Source organism: Myripristis murdjan, chromosome 14, assembly GCF_902150065.1.
Source record: "Myripristis murdjan chromosome 14, fMyrMur1.1, whole genome shotgun sequence".
NCBI classification, from domain to species: domain Eukaryota; kingdom Metazoa; phylum Chordata; class Actinopteri; order Holocentriformes; family Holocentridae; genus Myripristis; species Myripristis murdjan.
The window spans coordinates 7812345-7833386 of NC_043993.1; the positions used below are offsets into that span (position 1 = coordinate 7812345).

General features: G+C 40.3%; 1 protein-coding gene across 2 annotated transcripts in view; it reads right to left on the bottom strand.

The window, feature by feature from the left end:
- The window catches only part of rapgef6 (Rap guanine nucleotide exchange factor (GEF) 6), a 188188-nt gene that overhangs the window by 151389 nt on the left and 15757 nt on the right, over positions 1–21042 (bottom strand). The gene's annotated exons all lie outside the window — the stretch shown is intronic.

The window sequence follows — 21042 nt, forward strand, 5'->3', positions numbered from 1 at the left end:
ATGACAACGGTGCCGGTTGGAAACTAGCAAAGACATTTAAGGCGCGCTTGGCACTGCTTTACACCGGGTCTAAGATAGGGCCCTTAGCGTTCCAATCAACTTGAACAAAAATGAGCAAATCATAGCACAAAATTTGAAGATGCATCAGCCAACCAGAAACCACACCACTTTCTGAAACTTCTGACAGCTGAAACAAAAGAAAACCGTAATTTCTGCAAACAAGTCTTCTTTGGGATAGAGCCAAAGTGCAGCTGCGGCTCAGCAAGAAAGCTGTAAAGATGTCTACAATGGCTTCATCTGTGTCTAATAAACCAGTGAGGCATTAGAGGGTAACTTCATAATTGCAGCATTGTGTCCCATTTGTTGAAACACTATCTCCTCACTGCTGGCTTTGTTTACATAATGATTTATTGGAAAGAGGAGTTTTTCCCTCTCTCCAAAATTTATTGTCAGAGCTTATGATTCTTGGACTGACAGTGTGTAGCAGATCAACTCAAGTTTTATGTGCAGTTTAAGACTGTAAGCTTTTTGTATAATTAAAAGCTTGTCTGCCTCTGCAAGTCAGACTCCTCCTAAGATCTGCATAAATAAAATCAAACACATAGCAAATAGTCAGAAATTTTGGATTGTCTGAATAAACAAGGCAACAGTAAACATGTCATCTGCCACAAATGATGCAGTTGCCCTCTGGACCACCACACGTCACACATCCACCTATTATAATCTGAATGAATGAACAATCACCGCAGTTTTGAAAATGATAGAATAGATCAGCAAAGCTGATGCATCATTTGCCAAAGTTTCCTCAAACTGATCAGCAGTGTGTGAGATATTGTGTGATGGACAAACAGAAAGAATGAAAGAATAAGCAACCAAACAAAAAGAAATGGTTGTTCAGAGGGTATACAGCAGTACAATATCAATGCAAATATTCAGTCAATGTCACAGCACACGTTAGTAATGTAGACCAATCCCAACAAGCAGGGAAAAAATCATAAAAGTGAGAAAAGGCGCAAGAGACGGCCAAAACAAACAAAAGCAGAGGATAAGTGTGTGTGTGCCTCTATGTGCTCATGATATCAGTGTATGTATATGAGAGTCACCCAACAAGAGACACGGAGTGAGAAAGCAGGAAAGCAGTGTGTCTGTGACAGCACAGTCCCTGGTGTGGGTTTGTGTGAGTGTGATGCGATGTGTGTTTGTAAGCTGAGCCAGGAAGCGGGAGCCAGCAGAGGCACAGATCAACACTGGGGAGCCTCTAATGCAACAGACCAACACAGCCCTGATGTGCTGCTGGCACCGTGACACACAGGAAGGAAGGATCGGGGCAAGAAAAAGAAGGAGAGGGAGAGGAAGAAGGGAAAGACAGAGGGCAAAAGAGATGAGGCACAGAGAAAGGAGGAGAAGGTGGGAGGAGAAAGACAGGAGAGAGAAAGTGGGAGAGGGAGAAATGTTTGCTATTCAGGATCTCTTCAATGCACCATGCTAACATGGGAATCCACACAGCAAGACACTAATTATTGTACAGTTACACATACAAATTTTTAATTTATATCAAATATCTATTGAATATCAGGGATGGCTAATTCCTTATTTTTTGAAGACAATACCAATTTTTTATGGTGGAACTGATGGATCGACTCCAAGGGTTAAAGCAAAAATATCTTCAGGTCACGATTCTTCCATACTCCATATAAGTATGCAATATATTTCTACCTTAGATATTTGTCATGATGTATTTGTTCATTTTGCCCTTGAGAAAAAAAAGTGCCAAAAACAACACAACTGAACATCATTCATGTTGACATCTTCAAATGAGCCAAACTTATCAGACCGAAGTAATCAAACACAGATTCATCAGACACAGAATGATTCGATTACAAACTTGTTTGAATTTTTTTATTTGTTTATTTTCAACTCTGGAGTTTGAAGTCAAGATTTGACTGTCAGAATTGACGAGATGGAATCAAGACTCACTTCTTTTGGGGTCGGCTCTCCATCCCTAGTGAATACCAATCTGACAGGGTTTGGTGACAAAGCAGCGTCAGGACACTTTGGGTAACATTAAATGATACTGACCACAAATATCCGATTTACTGTGTTGTTTACAGCGACCACTACACCACGCTAATTTTAGTTTACTTTAGGGCCAATTTGAAATTAGCCCAACTGCTAGCTTTACCATCAATGTTGCTAGACACACACAGACACACACTCACACTTGTACTGTTGACTGGCTACTGATGGGTGAAGCTCAGTTGTTGAAAACTTCCCCCACTGGCAGACAAGGAAATGAGACCGCTGCTATTACTCTGGTCATAAAAAATGAATGGGGCAACTGGTTTATCTTCTGCTTGTGTTGAGAATGCACAGTATGACTGGCAGGTTGTTACTGGCACTATGTGGTGCTGGAAAGGTTACACCATTTGGGGACTGCCCTGGGCTTAAACTGGGTATCAGTATCAGAGAATTTCCCCTTTACTAATAATCTCAATACTGAGAGTTACACTTAAAAGCTGTATAATGACAAAGTGTCAAGGTATACATTTAGGCTAACTGTTTTTTTCTCTCCCCTCTCTCCTACATAGCAGTAGGTTAAAAGTTTAAGGTGCATCCATGTGACCGGAAGGCTCCAAATTATTTGAACTTATAACTTGTAACTTTTCCCTGCTCTGACCAATCAGCAAAGCAAGCTATGTTACATATTCCTTCAAAAAAAAAAAAAAAAAAAAAAAAAAAAAAAAGATAAGGTGACCTGGAGCTGGTCAGAATAGTTGGATACCCTCAAACTCTATATGCTCATTTTGCAAAAAAAAAAAAAAAAAAAAAAAAAAGTCCTTTTAACTGAAGTGAAAGACCCATGAGAATAATAACCAATGCATTTAGGGTACATCAAGGCTAGGATTAATTTAAAGTCTGGGTCTGGTTGTTTTAGATCTGGACTCAAAAGGGATAAATAAAGGAAGGGCTCCTGTAGGGGTTGGCTGTATTGACAAAACTCAATATCAATCTTTTTGACCAAACACTTCAATATTGATAATGTGGCTGAATTTTAAATAATGAAAGTAATGTGGATATGATGAGCAAACCGGTACAGGCAATAACTAGCTCAGCTAGAACGGTCTACTAAGTTCGGATATTAGGCTACATAATTTTACTGTAATGCAGGCTTTTAGACCTAGAAAACACAACATTTAAGCTTAACATTTAAGTATAATGATCTCAAAATAATCAAAATCCGGACTATATCTGGCCTTATATCACAACATCAATTTATTTCCCACCACTATGATCCTTTTTTTTTTTTTTTTGCCTATGTCATGAGTCTAGGGAGGGAAAAAAAGAGACTCCAATATCTTTTAAGAAGAGAGTGCCCTGACCCTTTCAAGACACTGGAAACTGAGCACTCAGTCTTGGCCATTTAAATAAAAGTCAAATGGTGAAGGACAGGGATCTTGACATGCCCAGTGGCTTTACAGCAGAAGTTATAACCTCCATTTCCTGATCCTGAGGCAGAGAGGCAGAGCGGCCCGGGAAAAGCTTGGTTCACTGTGGTGAGAAAGTGGAACTGTATTGACTTCAAACCACAGTTAACTGGGTTAGTGAGCACAACAAACTGCTGGAGCAAGCAGTCCTGTCATGTTGCTGAGCATGGATGTGTGTATGTGCATGTGTGTGCATGCTTGTGTATGTGAAGACCTAAGACCCTGAGGCGACTGGCTTGCATGGGAGCCCAAATTAGGTCAGTCTACCCCCTGCCTACCTCACACTAGCTTGTCGATGTGTGCCTGTAGTCTGTTACACCCAATACTCAGACACCATCAAAAAATAAAATGAAATAAAATCACATCAGTATCTTGATCCTGGTCCATTTTACACTGAACACTGAGCCTTATACAGGAATGTCCCTCATCATCACTACTATTGATGAGAGGGGCAGATAATTGTTAGGTTATACTTCCTAATCATCACTTCTCTATGTCACTTTGTAGCCTCATCACCAGTTTTATATTCCTCATTTAATTGTTCATTTCTTCTTTAGTAGAATATTGTCAGGTATCCATAATTTCTATGTCGCCTCTACCTTAACTTAACTTTGTAGAGTCTGACCGACATTGGATTTTTTGGGACACTACTTGCACTGATATTTCAGAGAAAACCAAATCTTCAGTGTATTAGCAGACATTTTTAATGAACAGAAACAATTTTTTTTACCAAGAAGTCACAAAAAAATAGTTACTGAATTTTAATAAACACATTTGCTGAAATGTCATCTGGATCTAAAGCACCAACAGAAAAGTACTGCTGTTTGTGTACTGTGTGGAGAAATATTCAACATGTACAGCGAGTTGCCTGCTGGATGGCAAGTTTTCTTTCCAGAGGCTTGTTGCAGTATTAATCCATGATTACCATGTGATTAACACAATTTTAAAAATTAATCACTTGACAGGCCTAGTATGTTTCTGCTGTCTCCCACTGTATATTAGCCAACATACACACTGATACTGGCATTTCAATGATGAACCAGCAGCGGCCAATCATACTGGTCAGCCACATATTTCCCAGGTCACTCGTGTGGTGTGAGAGTGGTAACACACAGTGATAACACAGTGACAATACACTGAAGTGCCGAGATGACCCGCAGATAGCTCAGCCTACACACTGATACATCATACACAACATTATTACTTGGTTGCCTCTACAGTATATGATCCTTCCCCTGTTCCCATGGTGCTACTATTAGCACTAGCACTGGCACTAACACACACACACACACACACACACACACACACACACACACACACACACACAAAACCAACTGTCCCTGTTTCATCTATTGATTGGTGCAAAGCAGGTCATCAATAGGTCCAGACAGACAGATAGCAGGATGTCCGAGGAGGAGATCTCCGCTTCGTTGCTTCAATCAGCCGTCTCTTGGGGAAACGACAGTAACTTGATCACCACACCACCCACGGCAATCTCTCTCCCTCTGCCTTCAATTTATATTACACTGCTTAGACTTGAACGGAGCGTGTGTCAGCTCTAGACTGCTTTTGGTACAATCCTGACTTTGGGAAGAAAAAACCCCTCCATTTTGGCGAAGCTGTGTCAATCCGCACATTCATTCTTCAGTATTACTGTCAAAAACCAAGCCCCACTGCAATGAAATATGATAAGAATCCAATCTTCTTTTGACTATTAAACATGCATACAGTTTAGGTTTAGGGGCTGCTCTTAGGCAGTGTGTGAGAGAGGAGACATCTACACTAAACAAGCAATGATTCCCCTACAGCAGTGGTCTTCAAAGTGGGGTCCAGGGATCCTCAGGCATCCTAGAGGGGATTCCTCTGCAAAATGAGGAATATTTTAATTTCTCCAACTTAATTCACCAGGAATTGTAACAATACAAAAAAAGTATGAGTGATTTTAATCTCACTGCTTCATATCAGGGTACCTATAGGGCAAAAATCACTTCAAATGGGTCTGTGGCTTAATGAAAGTCATTCTGGGGTTGAAAAAGTAAGAACACGGAAATCCAATAGTGTTCAAGCCAACTTTTTAGAAAATTACTATTAAATTACTGTAACTTCCCCCACATGTGGCCAGATGATGAGATAGCTTTAAAATGTGTCTTCAATGTCAACTAGCATCATTTAAACCAAAGAAAGCCATCAAAATATACATTTGAGAAGCAGACATTAATTACAAAATACATATCTAATGCATTTAATGTAATATATCAGAAACCACAATTTTGCATGTCTCTATTGTACAATGATTGGGCAAAACCAGACATCTATGTTCACTGTGTCTTCAGCTCAAAGCCCACGTGCCAAAAATTGTTGTCTAATTGTCCTTCCTTCCCTCAAAACAGCATACCCACAGGGGCGGAGCAGCTCTCTTCTGTGACCTTTGACCTTTGACTGGTCCTCCCTGGGGGCTTGTGGTGGCCTGATGACCCCATCTGTGATTAGGATGCCGCCCCCTCTCAGGAGAGCCATCCATTAACTCATCATCAGCTGATCTCTGAGCCCGTAGGATATGATTTAACCTCACCTGATACGGACAAAATCAAACAGCACCAAAAACAATACAAAGAGAGTAAGATGCTGTCTGGATCAGCACTCAGTTCTGATAATACACCTTAAAAGCTCTCTATCCGAAGTGTACTGCAGCACTGTAAGCGCACAATGTTGGCACAGAGCTGGTGTCTGTTTCACAAGAGAAAGGATCAAATTACTCTAAATTTTGACAGATATAAAGTGATATCACTGGCTGATGTCAGGCTAATCATCAGAATAAGATGACAAATATGAGTCAGAACGTTATAGTAAAAAGATATTAAATCACTGCTGTTGCTGGGAAAAAGAAAAAAAAAAAAAAACATGACTCCTCTTTGCTTATTTCAGTGATTTTAGTTGAAACCTTGACAGATAGAGCAGATGAAACCCAATCAAACATCATAATACATTTTCATTACAGCACAATGGTCAGCGTGGATAAAAAGGCTGTTTCTATGCATTGCTGAAAACTCAACATTTTGAAGATGCAAGATATTTAACTATCAGCAGCGGTATCTAGAACCCTATCTTCAGAGGAGTGGCTGTCAAACTAAAAAGTAAGACAAATGGCGCCGTGTCAAAGTGCCATTCAGTGATGCTTTAGGTTTACTGAGTTTTGGTGTGTGTGTGTGTGTGTGTGTGTGTGTTTGTGTGTGGGTGTGTGTGTGGCAGCGGAGAGGGCATGTGTGTGACAGGTAGCTACAGTGCTGCTGCCACCTCCTGGTAGAAGTATTAGTCTCACTGCTTCCTCTGATTTTGTAGAGAAATCATCTCACCGATGACTACATGGCCCTCTTTGTTATATATTTTACTAATCTAGGCAATTTCCTTGTATTGAGAGACAGGAAGACCCTCTTTCACAGGAAATACGGCGCCAAAATGGCAGCAGCACTTTGACAAAACATTTTAAGACTTAAAAAAGAAAAACAAACAAACAGACAAACAAAAAATGGATAAATAAAACAAAACAACAACAAAAAAATGGAATAGACAGTCACAGACAGGAGACAGACACGGAGAAAGTGTGTTTGTGTCTGTGTGTGAAGAAAGAGACAGAAACATTACAAGGATAGGACAAGGGAAGCCAGTGTAGGACTTACATGAATTGACCAGAAACACTGGATATTCTCATATTATTTAGTGGATGTTTAAGCTTTACAGTGAGGTTAGCTTTTAGTGTAGGTGGCACTGGTGGCAATCAAACCCCTCACACCGAACTTAAGATTTTGACACCATGAGGACCGCTAAGGTATGCCATTACTCATACATAAAAAGCTACAGCAGCACAGAGCTTGCACTACTCATACAAAAGCAAGTTGTTGCAATACAGAGGTGGCTCTCCCACCCACCACATTTCTGCCATTCCCATCAAAAGGCGGTCTATTTCCAGGGAATTCATGATTTGCTGAGGCACTCCCACACTAGTAAGGAAAAAATTGGCTAGTGTTGTGTGAAAAGCTTGTAACTCCAACTCTGGCAGCTCCAGTTTGTAATTTTTCTTATTTGAATGGGTAGTTTCATGACCCTCAGGTCAATAAAGCCAATTCAAAGCCTATAGTCTAATTCCAAATATGCACATATGTCAATTTAAATATGTGGCTATTTGAATAATTTGTTCAGTTTCCCATTTTCACATTTGAACTGGTGGTCTATATGATCTTGAACATGCAGAGTATGGTGCATGAACTTGCAGCGCCATGAAAAAACCCTTAAACACATCGCACAGTTCCAAAAAGACATCATCATCATCAATCAAAAAAAGATATGACTGCCTGTCTTCCTAAAATGTTTAGTTTTTTCAGAGATGCCAGGTCTCTCTGTAGCTCAGCCTGCCTTTCTTCTCAATCACCCCTCAGCCTACAGCCGCCCCCACCAGAATGTACAGTATGCCAGTCAGTCTGTCAGAGACAGAGAGGATATTGTAGACGGACACTACAACACATCCATTCAAGCCGGCAGAACAAACAGCTTGGCTAACATCCTGCCTGCCTGGCCAGCTTTTAACATTTACATAGACTACTGACGACCCAAGCCTCTGTGTCAACACTGTGCTGGGCTGTAGCATAACAGGGTTATAAGCCAGAGCCTGGACAATGAGTGTATATTCAGCCTGCACATAGGCTATAAGATAGTTATATCATTCAGCCCTGTATGCTTTCAACGGTGGGGAAAAAATCATAATACAAAAGCAACAAAGTATAATATTGCATGTAAATGAAGGTGTTTATTTCAAAATGCACTGTGGGGGGGAAACAATTGCAAGCAGAAATTGATCAATATGTCAAAATTGCACAGATGATTTTGCATATTGTGAGGAAAGTCCTTGAGAAGACAAGTAACTTTCATAATAAAAATAGTGTACTTTATTTTTTTATAGTGTAGTGTTTTATAGTGTTAGGTTTTTTTTTTTTTTTTTTTTTTTTTCAGAATTGGTGTTTTCAAATAAAGGACATTTTATTTTGAAATGAAACTCATCCAATATACATCTAAAAACATACACGACTTCACAGGCAACAACCACACAATTTTGAATGCTAAAACAGGGAATCAAGCAGAGCTGATTAAATAGAAGGGATTTTTTTATAGGACAATAGAGGTTTCAAAGTCCTGTAAAACAAGCATATATTCAGCTTGCACACATCCACATAAACCAAGCATCCAGCCCTGCCTGCTTGGATCAAGTGGCTTCTCTCTGAAACACACTGCAGTTACAGAGCCCCATACAGTTCGCCAGCATCCAGCCTGTATATTGTATCTGCAGAGCTTAGGCTGTTTTGAAATACAGTCCTCTGAAGTTGCGTGCAAGCTGCACAGTGTTAAGCCACCCTTATAGACACCCAAGCAGAACTGAGATGCTAATCAGCTCTGCTTCCTCAGTAATGGACACAGGGATTAGAGACAGGCCTTCACAATGTTACATTGTCTGAGGTTACGTAAGGATTCAGCAGTAAGAGTGCTGCCTGCAACTGCACCATAAACATAAGTGACTGGGGAGACGAAATGGTTTGATGTTGCTACAGTAGCAGACTCTATGCCTATCATTTAAAGCATAAGCCGGCAAAGGCCCTAGTTTGATAGGCTCATTCCATCAACCCCATTTCAAAGCACCTACAATACCTACAAAACCTGACCTACTCAAAATAACATCTTACATACCATGAAGGACAACTAGAAGAATGTCTGACATACTTGCTCAGTGGCGAAAGCTGTAAAATACACCAACAACACTGTGTGTTGTTTGCAATTTTTATGTCCCATATCCTTGGTACATGGTATGCAGTACATAAACGGTGGCATTTGTGTTTCTACTTTTGGGAACATCAAAACTCTAAATGAACTGATTACATTTTGGAGCCATGAGTATGCGTAATTACATTAAACTATTATGACTATTATGTTAATTGTTTCACATAGCACTCATGTCTTCAGTGAAGACAACTGTGTTGGCATAGTAATATTTGCTAAGCAGAGCATAAATTAGCTTAACTAGTGATCTCATGAGGATAGCAGGTAATGTTTAATGCATCATGGTGATTATGGCAGGACATTAGGCAGCTATGTCTCTTTTGGTACTTGGAGAAAGCTCTGCATTTGGTCTTGATGACAAAATACCATTCGTCATTGCTCAATGTATATGTGTCAACACAGAGACACTTACACAGTCAAACTTAACATCCATCACAATGTAAAGCTTGTATTTAAAGAACCTTAATAGTTTGAGCCAAAGAGGTCAACTACAATCCAATGGTATCATAACTCAGGACGGGATCACGTCCCTACAACACAGAAGCTTGCTGATAATCCCTTGCTCCACAGTGCAGTAAGACCTTTATCACAGACAGCATCAGGCTGAGGTTTCGAGTACACTTGCAGCACTTAGTTCTAAATCCCCTCTTTCTGTGCACAGCTCAGGCTCTTTTCTCCTCGGCATCAAAACCACTTGTAGGACCAAACCCAGGTCGGACAGGGGGGACTTGAAACTACAGACTTCAAAGACCAACGTCAAGCTCTAAGAACAATACAATACAATAAACACACATGAACCGAATCATTCGGCAAATCTTATAAAACCCAGAGAAACACCAGCCTGAAACACTGAAATCAAATGAAGTGAAAGTCCTGAATCCTGAAAGTTTCCGCTGAATGAAAACAGAGGAGTCTGGTTCATAACAAGCCTGATGACGACAGTGGTGGTGGTGTAGCGGGTTATGGAAAGAGCGGGAAGAAGGGAGGGAGAGCAGGGTGAGGGAGGAGCAAAGAAGGAGGTGTAAGTCCCGACACAAGAGTGAGACTTCGGTTCAGACACGATTGTAAAATTCTTCGTAAGGAGGTAGACACTGCGCACTCTCCTTTTGTACTTGCTCTCCCACCCTCGGAGAACACTGCCACTGTGCGAGGGCTACATCCCAATTTGGGACTTGTGATGGCAGCGAGTGCTCCCTCTTTGCTCCTACTACAGTAGAGGAGGGTAGACGAGCAAAACTTGCCCTGAGTGCACCACAGCAGCTGCCATCCTTCCACCAGGCCTCTGCCAAACCCAACAGCGACACACACACACACACATACACAAAAAACTCTGCCACACACACAGGCACACCAATGGAAAATCTGACCTATTATGTAATTTTTACCACAGTATTTTTGCAGAAACCAGTGTAGTACACACAGGAAGTTTGATCATTATTAGTATTTTTTTTTTAACTTGTGCAATGAACTCTGTGAGGCAGAGGGGAAAAGGGTCACTGCACAGAATTAACCAAACTGAACTGAACTAAAACAGTCATTCACAGAAACAAGGCCAGTGGATTCCTCTTTTTTTTTTTTCTTTTGTTCCGTTGTTAGATATTTTATTGACATGGCTCTGTTTTGACAGGTAAGTTATATTTTGTTGTCTTGATGACAGTTGATGACTCTTTCATCAACACTAAAAATGCTGCCACTGATAGATCAAGTTACACTAATCTTGTTTCCTCATCTATAACAATGATTATAATGTGCTTCCTGCCAAACAAGCTGTTGGATTTCACACGGGCTAAAAGCCTCTTGAACACCTTTCAAAATAATTTCCTAAGTGTTCTCCTTTCCCTGTGTTAACATCATACCATAATAAATCTCAATTATTCATTATGTAACTAATTAAGGTTTGACATTATGTGCCTGAATGCTGCTTAGGGGTGGAAGGTAGATAAGTACACTGACTCCAATACTGACACTTCTCTTGAGAATTTCCTTTTTGTGAGACTTAATACTTTCATGGCACTACATTTCAGAGGGAAATATTGTATATTTAGTTGACTATACTCATCTAATGACTGGGGCTGCCAGTTACTTTACAGAAAAAGATCTTAAATGCAAAACACAAACTGTGTTGCATTGTTCGAGTGTAAACTAGTCAACAGCACATGACGCAGATAGAGCTACAACATTAAAACACATACATACTTGCAATTTAATGCATCAATACTTTAACCCAATGATTACTTTTACTTTTCATGGTAGGTTTTCCTCCTAATATGTTCCTGCCTGGTAGCACATGTACCACATATCAAGGCTGAGTCCTTAAAGCAGCAGCCCTAGTTGGATTCCAGCCTGAACCCTTTGCTACATGTCATTCTCTCCGTCTCCCCTGCCTTTCCTGTCTCTCCCTACTGTCACTATCAAAATAAAGCAGAGAATAAATAAATAAATAAATAGAGCAACATAAAAATGCGTTCCTGCTTTTACTTAAGTAAAATATTTCACTGCAGGACTTACACTGGAGTTTTTTCCCCATTATGGTACTATTCCAACCACTACTGCTGCTCATCACAAGTAGTTTTCTGTTCAGTTCTCTTTCATGTCTCTGCCTCGCTAACTTCTCCAACATTACGCCTCACCATGTCTCTTGGCCTGTAAGCTTAGTGGTGGAATACGCAGCAGAGCCAGGGTGGTTCATGCCTTTTGAAAGCAGCAGATGTTAGAGGCAGAACACACAGTTCTGGGCTGGACTCACTCACTGCAGGTCCCTGCCAGATTGAGCTTAGCTGACAAGGAAAGTTTGAGGGTGGGCTGCTAACTTTAGGCAGACATACACACAGAAATGTAGACACACAAACATGAAAGAGCATGTGTGGGAATACGGGAGCTCTGACTCTATATGTGAGTGAAATTAAAGTAGCTGATGCACGTACCCACATAGCCTACGCATGTCTCCCATCTAGATGGCCTTATAGCCACAGGCAGGCTGTCAGATACGGAACAGATAGCAGATCTCTTTCACCAATCTGTCGAGGCAGGCAGCTCTGCTCTGCTTCGCGCACTCTGACTCCGGCACCATAAATCAAAAACAGAAGCAGGCAGCAAAGCTCTTCACTTTAAAACTATTTTGCAGTTTATAAAGGAGAAGGTATGAGACTGGAAAGACAAAGAGTAGCGACTGTCATGCAGCTGGTCCAGCTTTGGCTAGCCTGCGGGATTAGAAGACTGAATCCTGTTTTTGTTTGGTTTGGTTTCATGTGAGTTTCAGATGTTTCTTAAGCCTTAGAGTCATCCAAGAACCAGGTGAACCTGGAATTCATGGTTCCTCTGGTAAAAGCAGCACAAACATCAGCAAAATTTTACCGCTGCTAATGCTCAAGGAATGGAGCTGCATATGTCTCATTATTCTTGGCAAAATGAAAAAACAGAAATCCTTTAAAGGTTTGCCATGAAAAGCAAAACTGAAGACTTAGGCCTAAAAGCCACTATTTATATTGTGGGGGAACGACAGTGGATGACAAGGGATTTAGGGCAGACTGTAAGCAGAGAGCCATATATAGTATACTACACAGTACATATAGTCCAAATTGAAAATGCATACATTACATATTTTCCATTGGTCCAGGACAAAACTCAGCATTATGGCTATTATTATCAGTCATAAAAGTAAAAACCACATAATTGAGAATTCTGTGTGGACTTGCTTCTTCTTCTGGTGTTTTAGGGCCAGTGACAGTTACATTTACATTTTCGACATTCAGCTGACACTCGTATCCCAAGCAACTTGTTCCCCTTGTTCCTTGTCTCCTCTGACAATAGGCTTATGCACAAACACACACACACACACGTGCACACACACACGTGCATACATGCAAACAGAGAGAGTTTTGACTATATTTGCATGGAAAATTGAATGGCGTCATGTTGAACCATGAGAGCAGGAACAATTGCACCAGGTATCTCCTAAGTAACACAAATAAACCTCTAGCTACCTTGTACACACACACACACACACACACACACACACACACACACACACATAAATCTCTGCCATTCGCTTCTTATCTGTGTAGACATAAGCCAGTGTAATTTCCAGTTAACAGCGGCCTGAGCTCACCAACAGTGGATTACGCCACAGAGGTTGGCTAGGGATAAATTTCTGTCACTTACTCAGGGATAGGTTCTTCAACTTTCCCAGCCCTTGGACGAATTTATCCTCATGTTTTGGAAGCAAGGCTAATGATCCTGACTAGTGTAGTCAAGACCACACCAGTCGAAATCGAGGCCAGAGCAAAACTAGGCTGAGCTGCAACCAAAACAAAGACAAGACCAAGACTAAAGGCCAAAGGCAAAATCTGAAACCAAAATCAAGTGGTAGCTATAGTGTGGTGGACACACAAATCAACACTTGGGAGCTTCCCAGTATTATCAGTCTTCTGCTGATGATAAAAATGGAGTGATGGACAAAACAGCTTGCTGCCATTGTTCAGGGATGTCATTACTGAGTACAGAATCTGCAGTCAACCATGTTTGACAGAGGAAACTCTTCCCCGTGCCCGACTCACACTTTCCAGAGTCATCTCAGAGTTGGCATTTCATGACAAATCAACAATTCGCTCCTCGAGAAACATGGTGTAGTTTGCACACTGTTTAAAAGGTGGTACTTCTCTGCTTTTTCTATGCCAAGACATGCTCAGGCAAAACACAAAATTCATGTGTTAACCTTCCCATTTTCATTTGGCCTCCATCTTAAAAAAACAATTGAGTTGTGATATTGCCATCTTTAATTCAGAGCCCTGTTTTTGTCCTGTTTGGTCTGTTTTTGAGCAGGATAGCAGTCGGTATAACATCCATTTGAAACATTTGGGATGTCAGGACTACTTCTTTGTAAATTGGCAAAATTCAGTCAGCCTCCTTTGATCAGTCCAAACTGTTATCATGTGAGTTGGCAATGCGAGCATAAAAATAAGAACTCAGTCAGCACAGAAAAAGCCACTTCAGTAAAACAGCACATTACTATGAGCAGATGCTGCAGATGTTACCATGCATAATCAACGTATTGGTGTTTGCATTTCTTTAAATCTCTTACAACAGCAAATAAGTGATCACTGACATCATGGGCACAGAAGCTTGAGCTCAGTTAAACCATCTCAAAAGGAAACCTATTTGGAAGCTTTGTCCATACAGAGTGATCAATCAGTCTCCATCTGTTCTTTTGTCATGGCTGCTTGACTGCTCTGTTCCCTCTCAATACTGAATCAATGGACCACTTCCTCCTGCTCTTACAAAGACCTGACCCCTCATCCTCAACCATGACGCTATGCTGCGCTGCCCCTTTTCAATAATAGGGCTGGCTGGACACCTGAACACCCAAATTGAGGTGACTAAGGGACAGGAAGAAGATAGGGTCACTTCCCAGGTCATGACCCCTGCTGTGGTTGCCATGGCATCAGGAGAGAGCAGCTGGAGGAGATTCAGTAAATGCCAATGGACAAAAGTGGGTTGGTATGTGGCTAAGAAGTTGCAATTAATTTCTATTTTAATTACTGGTTGCCAGATGGGCAACAATAAAATCTACATGTGTTACTGATGCGAAGAGATGTGGTCAAAATTCAAAATGTCCATACAGTAGAAGCCTTAATAGTCTGGTTCATGGTTCATCAGCTGTTCCTGTTAATTAATGTTTTTTTTTTTTTTTTTTAACAATTCTGCATTTCTTGACAATTGAAACTGCTTCTACAGGTGTTTTGTAAGCTAACAGGAGATTAATTTCAAGTGCACTGATTTTCAAATACGGTCAATTGTGTCATTTTCACATTAGATCGCTTAATCCATGTTTTACAAATACATGAGTATTTGCTGGACCATTATGAACGGGCTTAATTCTTTGTTGAGCAGGCACCCTTAAAATGTGTGTTAGAAGTAATTTCTAAGATTTAGCAGTGAGCCATTATGGATGATATTTTATTTTATTCTTTATTGTTCAATTTTCATTTGCCAAGCCACTCAAACTGGCAAACATGTACCTTGTGCATAGCTGGTTTCCAATTATTATAAATAAATTATGCACCACAACTGCAGTATGCAGTCATATGATAACTACTGAAGACTTTTATTGCACCTTTCTTAACAGTTGCTGCCATTGTCTCCAGAGTGAAGGTGATAAAATCATATCAAATCATCTTTAATATATTTAAAATAATTTGCTGGCTGTAAGATTCCCACAGCTAAGATTAAGATGAGAAAGACACTGGCATGGGCAATGACAGGAGAATTGAGAGACAGTGCCTTTTAACAGCTAGGCTGACTGTGATTTTTTAATCATGCATGTAAGGAGGAACAAATGTAAGAAGAGTTTATATTTGTATATGAAATACACCATGCATGCTTAATGAATCAAACTCAGGGCTACAAATAGACTGACTGGTTAAAGGTGTTGTAGAAAAGTGACTGCCCTGTTGCCCTAAAATGAGTGTGTGTGTGTGTGTGTGTGTGTGTGTGTGTGTGTGTGTGTGTGTGTGTGCGCGCGCGTGTGTGTGTGGGCTTACATAAACCTGCCCATTACGGTTTGAATTGTGTGTAACTGTCAGATAAGAATGGAATGGGCGGTTATGATTTGATGTGATAGAGGCTTGTGATAAATGCTTACTATGTCAAAGGGTAGGGCCAACACAGATAACAGCAGAATGCATTTTTTTCATTAAATCTCAAAACATATTCCTAATTAATGTAAAAATGCAAATTCCCATGTAAAAATCGACCTGCATATAGATCCTGGTAAAGAGATAAATTCCCTTGCCAGCAATGTTTCTTTGAAGTGATGTATGTGTTCGTTATGTCCCAGTTGCATACTAAGATAAGTACATCTTTAAAGGACTATTATCTCTTTTGGCAGTTTTTTCAACTTTTGACCCTTGGGTTAAAGTATTGATGCATGAAATTATAAGTACGTATGTATTATACGCCCAAGTCTCTTTATCACTTTCTCTCTCGCTCTTACAAACACATACACAAACATACACTCATGCACGCACACACGCGCATACACACACACACACACACACACGCACTCCTTGTCCATTTGGCCATCCATTGTCTTGAAATGGTTAGAGTACTCTTCACAATGACTCACATAATGGCTTCTGGAGTGGTAGTATGTGTGTGTGTGTGTGTGTGTGTGTGTGTGTGTGTGTGTGTGTGCCGAATGGAGTGGGCCTTAATCACTAAATCACCTTGCTATAAAAGACAAGAAAGAAGATGCAGGCTTGGTATTAAGGATTTCTTCAAAGAAATAATGTCAAATAGCAAGTGTAACTCTGACTTCTGTTTTAGGGTGGATCTTCTCTTCATAAAGACCAAAACAAACTGCATTTATGCAATTGTGATTGTAGCATGAGATAAAAAAAATAATAAATAATAAATACTGATAACAACAAACAAGAAAAAGTATAACTTCCTTCCACTCTTCACTAGAGACAGTTTGCATTGAGGATTTACTGTAGTTTTTGTTGCCTTTTTCCAAACAGGAATAAGAAAGATGTGCTGGAATTTTGAATTTGAATTTCCTCAAAGTACCCAAGTGACAGCATATATGGGCCCTGGGTGGGCGGGAAATTCAGGGAAGCCATTCCCAGCATTCCAGAGATGTGTGCACTGCATTCCTGTCACACATGTCAGCAGAGGAACTGACTGAACAAGCAAATGAGTGAGCGAGTGACTGAGTGGCAGAGCCAGCATTTATTTCTATTGTGAATAGGAGAGTGAGCGAGAGAGTGAGTGAGTGAGTGCCCAAAAGAGAGCGAGACCCCAGGCAGTCATGTGAGTGAGAGAGTGAGTGAATGCAGCACTGAGTGACCGAACAAGTGCATGAATGAATGAGTGAGAGTGCCAAGTGAGTGAGTCAAAGTGTGCATGAACATGTGAGGGATTGAAAGAATGAATGAATAAACGAGTGAAGCAAGTATGAACAAGTCAACATGTAGCGAGTGTCAGTGTCATCATTGGGAGTACTGTTTCTTTAAGTGGTGATGTACCAAGAGTGCTGGTCTAAGATCAGATATAAACTTTTATTTAATATGATGTAATACACAAAACTGATCAGTACTCATATGATTTGTTATCTTGCTCTCCTTCTGATAACGCTGATCTGGGCTTTAGAGAGCAGCTTAAAAAAAAAAAAAAAGAATAATAATAATCAAATTACTTTTAGGGGGAGTAAGTAGTAAAGTAATATGTTCACAATTTATAAAAAGTAATGATAACTTTACTTAATTTTCTTTTTTTGAGTAACTTCCCCAACACTGGTGATTCATTAAACGAGTAAGGAAGTGAACAAGTGTGTGTAATTGAGTGAGTGTACAACTGACGGTGTAAGTGAATGAGTTTGTGTTAGAGTGAGTGAACAGGCGCATTAACAAATGAAAACATATGCGTGTGTGTGTGTTATATGTATATATGATTGAGTGAATGAATCAACTCAATGGGTAGTCAATCTATGGAACCGAGTATAATCCCATTGTTGCCAAAGTCTGGTTAAATATATTGCGCAGTGCTGCTTGCACAACTTGCTCTTGTCATAATGACTGTGGAAGTATTTGCACACAGAACATTTTATTACCTCATGCTGTCTGCACTTACATTGCTCATAAAGTGCACACAAATGTTAATACACTAAGCCAAAGGGATCTACATCTACTGTAACTGACAACTATGTCATACATTTCCATTTGACTCAATGCAAGTAGCTCATATGTTGCTGGTCTGTCACCTTCAACTTGCTGCATGCAACAACCATGCAGCCAAGAGACTGCATATGAAAAGTAGCTCTAAGCTAAATCTGGTGCAATACATCAAATGGAAACATTGCGGTCCAATATTGTACAAGGTCCCGCATAAATAAGTAAATAAAATTAAATGTGCATATAGTGACAGAGAGATTACAGCATAAATACGTCCCTACATCATTTCAAAAGCTGTTACAGCCTGTGCCCCTTGATAAACGTTATTACAAATCCCTTTATATTGACTGCACATGTTGCACATGTGATTTTGATGCATGATAGTATGAGATCAATTCAATGAGAGTGAGTGATTGAGTGAAAAAGCATGCCAAGACTGAATGATGACAAGGTGACAAACTCCACACACTTAAAAGCCGCCACTTCTGGCTCGACTTCATTCTTGTGCACCCTCTGAGAAGACACGGATCTTAGAGTGGCTTGGTATGGATCGGCATTGGTGACTGCTGTTGGCACAAGCCGTGGGAGCCATTGAGCATGTGTCTTGTTTTCACTTGGCACAACACTTGCCTGATCTCTTATCAGCAACTTTAAAGGCAACTTCACCTGTAGTAGTTGGGTGTGTTGAGGTTTTGAAAGGTCACGTTTCAGAAAATAGTCAGAGGAATTTGAGGAATCATTAAGCTGCTGCCGTCTTTCTGTGTGCAGGGAGGGATGAAGAAAACGGGATAATCATCCAATTTCAAAACAGATCATATCCAATAAAATAAAATGTTCACCTTCTGAGGTATCAAGGGCTCACTGCTCCAGAGAAAACATTCAACAGGAAAATGATGCATCAATATGGATAACCCCTATGCATTGCAAATTACACTAATTATACTTTTGTAATTCATCAGTAACAGGAATTGATATTTAGCAGCATGGTGCTATTGCCAATAGCAAAAGCAATTTTTTGCAAAATTCTAAGAAAGAGCCTAATTATCCCATGAACATTTTTTTTCAAATAATGACATTGATCTGAATGCGAGTTGAGGGGTCAGAAGGGTCACAAACACCCATAACTGACCTCCAGTTTCACTTAAGCTCTTCAAAGTAAGAGAATGCAAAACATGAATATTAAATGTAAGTATCCTTTATACTTGAAAATAGCATCTCTGCATGTAAACTGGCACTACTTGACTTGAAAAGTGTCTGAGTTGGTGCTATGCAACTGTTCAAGCTCAACTTTGCGTCAAGTCTATGCAAAGTTGTGTGCCCTCATTGGTTGATCATAATGGAAGGTATAGCTAAAAGCTTTAATGTAACCACCACCACCACCACCACCACTTTTTTTTACGTTTGTGCTTTACATTACATTTATAATTGATTATATATACACTTCACAAGGTTGTTACACAAAATCCATAACATGCTGCAGAAATGGTAGAGGGGCAGAAGCCTGGTCTTATTTAGTTAGGAGAGCGAGGTGGTGGCGGGCAGAGGGGAGTGTGGGAAGCGGAGGGCAGACAGCAGTCAGCAGTCCTGGCTTAGTGTTGTGATGTGGACAGTGACTCAGTGTTTCCACGGTGGGATCTGCCAAACAAGGCCTCCCACAGCTCTGCTTCTGTCAGCACTCTGGACTCCACTGCACTCAACAGGATCAGCTGGCAGCCAATCAATTTCAAATGGACGTGATGACAGAACTGATGCCGCCTTTTAAAATGTCGACTGGTTACCACAGCTGCCAACCGGGGTAGGCAGATAGCTCTTCTTCTAATCCTCCGGCCACAGTGGCTGATGGATTCTAAACTCACCCAGCATTTTCATTGTTTTAATGAGCAAGATGTGTGTTTTAGAAGTGGAACGACGACAGCATGGACGACACCTGGATAGCTGCCAGAGAGGACAATAGAGTAGACAGACTCTCCAGCCAAAGCCAAAGATTGCTGGCGCTAATTACTATTACTGTCTATCTCCATGTTATCTAGTGCGAAAGGGTCTTGCTTACTTTTAGGCTGATTTTCTTATTGGTTTTACAGGAGGATTTAACAACAGAAAGTGGAGAAACGAGGACATCTTTTCATTGCTCAGTGATGCAAATTATATAAAAATGTTGATTTCTCTGCAGTGACAAGGAAGAATGGGGGCAGAGTGGGGAAGGAGTGAGCCCGCTTCAGCTAAGCAAGATGTAAAATGCTTTGTCTGCTAGGTCTTTTTTGGGGTCATAGCCTGGGAAGCTATAGGCCACCCAAAAAGGCATATAGTTATGACCCTGTAAAAAATTGTTTCTTAAAGTATGCATCAGAACCCATAACGGGTCAAAGCACTAGTTTATGGTGTGTGGCCACACTGCAGCAGTAACTGATCTATAGTCCCCAAGCTGAAAAAAGTTAGATAATATATACAAAGTCTTGAAGGATGTGTAGCAGGTGTGCCTCTTTGTACAACCTTCTGGCTGTACGCTCTGCCAAAAACTACAAACTGGCTTCCAAAAGCTCTATAAAAAAAACATGTGAGTGGCAGTGCTCCAAGAAATTTTAAAAACACGACAAGACTTAGAAATTATAGCATATTTTGAGTTATCTCACCTGGTTAAATAAGTGTTCTAGGCACATCAGGATAATGCTATGGCCAAGGCTCCCACCAAAACACATTATCTTCATGTAGCCCAAACATGTTAGGCTGATAAACCTTTACTTTTTAGGCAAGCAGACTACATTATTATTTATAGCTATGAGCTGGGGGAGCCCTTGTCCTTTGTAAGAACCAATATAATACAATACAGAAATAAGCAACAAAATATGCAAGAGGTCATATGCTTATATGATGTAGCCTACAAAGGGCAAATACTATTTTTTCTTCCTCTTCTTTTTTAATACAATAAAACTATATGGGCTACATGGCTAGTAAGACAGAGTAGCTTTGACTCTTGGATTTTTAGTTGGTTACTTGAAACTGTAACAAAACAAGAATTTTAAAGGACTGTTCACCCAAAAAGCACAAAAAGATTTTTCTATGTATCA